Below are 4,757 nucleotides of genomic sequence, written 5' to 3' on the forward strand. Positions count from 1 at the left end.
GGTTGATTCGATTTGAAATGTCGCAGCGTTTTCGTCGCTGTTTCTGGGGACTCTGGTTTGAATTTTCTTTTTTCCTTTTAAATTTCTTTCGGTTTTCTTCTCCGGCGTGGTGTCCGTGGTGGCGAGGGCGTGGAACGGGGAAGCGGAGAGCCCGGAGCAGGTGCGGGCGGCGATGGCCCCGTGCAAATCCTGTGCGCTACTGTCACTCTGTTGCACAGCCTGTGCCGTTCTCTCGGAGAGTGCGTTAAAGCCCCTCCGTGGCTGGAGCCTTCCCTGTAGACGACAGATAGTTTGCAATACGATATATTGATTGTGGTGCTGGTGCAGAGAAGTGCATCGCTGCACGCAGTGGCATATGCACGCAGTGCATCCACGGCTGGCACAGCTTCGCGATTAGTACCAGACAAACATGCTACTTGGAGTATAAAGGCCGTTGGCGAGCGATATGTTGCGTATTCAGTGTATTTGACTGACTGATGAACTGACACACGCTGCAGATCACAGTACATGTGCAGGTGAAGGACGTATATCTTGCCCAGGCTCTAAATTGGAGCTGGCTCCGCCACTGCCGACGGCAGCAACACGTGTAGTGGAGGCGGGGGTGCCATGGATGTCACAGACGTTGTCGCTTCCTTGTGGAGTAGCGTGCCTGTTGCAGCCGAGGGTGCCATGGCGGGCGGCAGAGCAGCTGTCACGCCCAATATGCGACCCTATCCAAAAAAAACTCGAAGGTCCCACCAAGGATAGACCCGCATATTGAAACGCTTTTGCAAGGTGGATATCATTACATCGACATTACATAATAGATGGGGATACATACAAGAGGCATACAATGCCACACGAATACAACATCATCATACATAAGAGCATCATCCGACTACGGATGAAACACAAACAGAAACTCAAACGACATCCACCCTGCTAGCCCAGGCTGCCGACCTGGAACCTATCCCTGATCGAAGAAGCAGAAGAAGAACTCAAGGCAAGCAAGCATCGCTCTCACGTCATGATTATCGATAACCTGTACCTGCAACTGTTGTTGTAGTAATCTGTGAGCCACGAGGACTCAGCAATCCCATTACCATGGGTATCAAGACTAGCAAAGCTTAAGGGGAAAGGAAGGGGTAAAGTGGTGAGGCTGCAGCAGCGACTAAGCATGATATGGTGGCTAACATACGCAAATAAGAGCGAGAAGAGAGCAAGCAGAACGGTCGTGAAACTAGTAATGATCAAGAAGTGATTCTGAACTCCTACTTACGTCAAACATAACCCAAAAACCGTGTTCACTTTCCGGACTCCGCCGAAAAGAGACCATCACGGCTACACACACGGTTGATGCATTTTAATTTGGATCTGGTGTCAAGTTATCTACAACCGGACATTAACAAATTCCCATCTGCCTATAACCGCAGGCACGGCTTTCGAAAGATTATACCCTGCAGGGGTGTCCTAACTTAGCCCATGACAAGCTCTCGCGATCAACGAAGGAATAGACCTTCTCCCAGGAAGACCCGATCAGACTCGGAATCCCGGTTTACAAGACATTTCGACAATGGTAAAACAAGACCAGCAAAGCCTCCCGCTGTGCCGACAAATCCCGATAGGAGCTGCACATATCTCGTTCTCGGGGCACACCGGATGAGTCAGACGTCGGGTTGGCATAGAACCTGGTTGCCTAGGGGGCGCCGGACATTGCTCGGTTCGGACCAACACTTAGACAAGCACTGGCCCGGGGGGGCTAAAATAAAGATGACCCTTGGGTTGGCCGACCCAAGGGAAAGGGTAGGTGGTGGTGAGGCAAATGGTAAAACCAAGGTGGGCCTTGCTGGAGGAGTTTTATTCAAAGTGAACTGTCAAGGGGGTCCCATAAATCACCCGACCGCGTAAGGAACGCAAAATCCGGGAACATAACACCGGTATGACGGAAACTAGGGCAGCAAGAGTGGAACAAAACACCAGGCAAAAGGCCGAGTCTTCCACCCTTTACCAAGTATATAGATGCATTAATAATATAAGAGATATTGTGATATCCCAACCAAAATCATGTCCACCATGGAGCAATCTTCAACTTCACCTGCAACTAGCAACGCTATAAGAGGGCTGAGCAAAGCGTAACATAGCCAAGCAACGGTTTGCATAGGAAAGGTGTTAAAGGTTAGAGGTTCATGGCAATATAGGATGGCTTGATAAACAGGTGATAGGTAGCGCAACATAGCGATAGAACGAAGCAACTAGCATAGCAATGATAGTAGTGAGATCCAGGGTAGCGGTCATCTTGCCTGAAATCCCGCAAGGAAGAAGAACGAGTCCATGAAGAAGACGAACGGATGAAGCCGAACCAACCGTAGATGAACGAATCCTCACGATCGCAACAAAACAGGAACTATCGAAAAGAAGCACACGACATAGTAAACACACCACTCATAGACAAGACATGATGCACAACAAGCATGATGCATGACAAAGCTATATGGAGCTACTCATGGCAAGAGATGATGCAAACAAGAGCAACACATCAAGGCAAGTTTAAATGAGGCCGGGAACAACATATAACAATTCCGGTAAGTCCTCATATGCAAATTTCGAAATTGGTCTAGATCTGAACAAACCTTATGTTCAAGTTGTTAAACATCAAGTTAAGATGCACCAAGATGATCTACACGAGATTCTAGTCAAGTTACATATAAAGTTCATTTAATTCGGAGCTACGGCTTAGAAGATATGAGCAAAACAAGTTAAACATGGCATTGATGCAAAATGCACCCAAACATCAAGAAAACACCTCAAAACATGGATGCAACATGATAATATGAAACTACATGCAATTCTAAGCAAGTTTCATATAGAGCACACTCAAAACGGAGCAACGGTTCAAACACACCCACATGAAACAATTTATAAGGACAAGCTGTCCAAAACAGCAACTAGGCATATTGCAAGCATCAAAACAATAAGCTACAGCACCTCAACATAATAACAAAAGGCATGGGCATGATGTACCGGTAAAGCACAACAAAACATGAACACTGAGCTATCTCCAGAAATCACTAGAACATGCTCAAACACACATGGTAAGATTGCAAGTTATAACAATTCCAGACTTTGTAGAAAATAACATCACGATGCAATATTTAGAGCTATCAAACAACATGTTACAGGAACTTATCATGGCAAACAAAGGCATGGCATGATTCTACTCAAAGCATAGATCAAAAGTACCTTACTTACCATAAGCCAAAAAGGATCAGAAAATATGATGGCACTCACGTAAACATAGCAAGTTATATTACAGATTCAAACATGGCAGGAACAGAATTATGAAGGCATGTAAATGAGCTTGTGCAACTCACTACAGAGCAATATATGGCATGGCAAGACAACCAATAGTAAGAAGACATGTTTGTGAAGCTAAGCATGGCAAGAGCAAGTTCATAGGGTGCATGGATCACTAGCAAAACACATGGGAACAAGTGAATTTAATGTTAACAGGCTGACAGCAACATTATGAAGCAACTTTAGAGCAAGATATGAACAAGCTACAGGGAGCTATAATTGCAACCAGGGGCATGGATGGATAGAGCATGACATGTAGATCAAAACATGTTTAGTGATCATCTTCAGATTATGCATAGAATGATTAGTAGCAACATGTTTATATAGCATCACGAAATAACAGATTCAGCCTAGCGAAACAGCAACATCAAGTACCCTACTTAACAAGCTCGATTCACTCACCACAAGTCATTGCATGACAAGATAAGCATAGCATCATCAAGAAGACATGTTTGTGAAACAAATCAAGTCAAGAACAAGTCCATAGCATGCAAGGATAAACTATAGCATCCTTGGCCAAATTGAATAACATGTAAACAATCTGCCAGGAAACATTTTGAAGCAAAAGTAGAGCACACAAATAACATGCTAAACTACTCCATAATTGCAACAAAGGGCATGAATGGATAGAAAATAACCACATGTTCAAAACACCCTTACTGAAGTATCTCAAAATATGCATGGAACTCTCTGTAACATCAAGTTTACATGGCATCAAAATAACACCAGAACAGGGACAAAAATCAGTAACATCACGATGCCTAGTTTGCATGCTTGTGCTAGTCATCACATTGATCACAAAAATGCATGGCATACACCACTTTAAAGAAGACATAGCATAGATCAAAACACATGAAGACATCAACCTCATAGGATGCACACATCAATCATGGCAAAAATGACAAAAGAGCTCGTTCTGATAACAGACAGCAGAAAATATTATGAAGCACTCTATCAACGATGATTCAGGCATTAAGATGACCTCAAATGAATATGATGCAATGGAATGAAATGATGTACTCGTTGTGACAAACAATTTGACATATTACACGCACGAAACGGAGCTACGGATGCAGAGATACGGCATGACGAACATGGCATGAAAATTACACAGAAACGGGGACTTAAGTGGATTTTATACCCCGCGAAAAACGTGGACGTGGATGTTCCGGGACGAGGGGATCCAGGACGGGGGCGCCGTTTGGTTGGACTCCCGATGGATCTCATCCACCCGGAGTGGATCTTGACCAGAGGTAACTCCGGCGAGCTCGCGAGAGCTCCGGCGAGGCGCGCGATGCCGGGAAGGCGCAGGGGAGCGGCGGATCCGGCGGGGACGGGGCGCCGGTGCGGAGGACGAGGAGCGGCGGAGCACGGAGGGGCACTTGGGCGCGCGGCGGCGCGCTCCAGCGCCGGGCGGAGGCGGC

The sequence above is a fragment of the Triticum dicoccoides genome, chromosome 4B (genome assembly GCF_002162155.2).
Source record: "Triticum dicoccoides isolate Atlit2015 ecotype Zavitan chromosome 4B, WEW_v2.0, whole genome shotgun sequence".
Taxonomy (NCBI): domain Eukaryota; kingdom Viridiplantae; phylum Streptophyta; class Magnoliopsida; order Poales; family Poaceae; genus Triticum; species Triticum dicoccoides.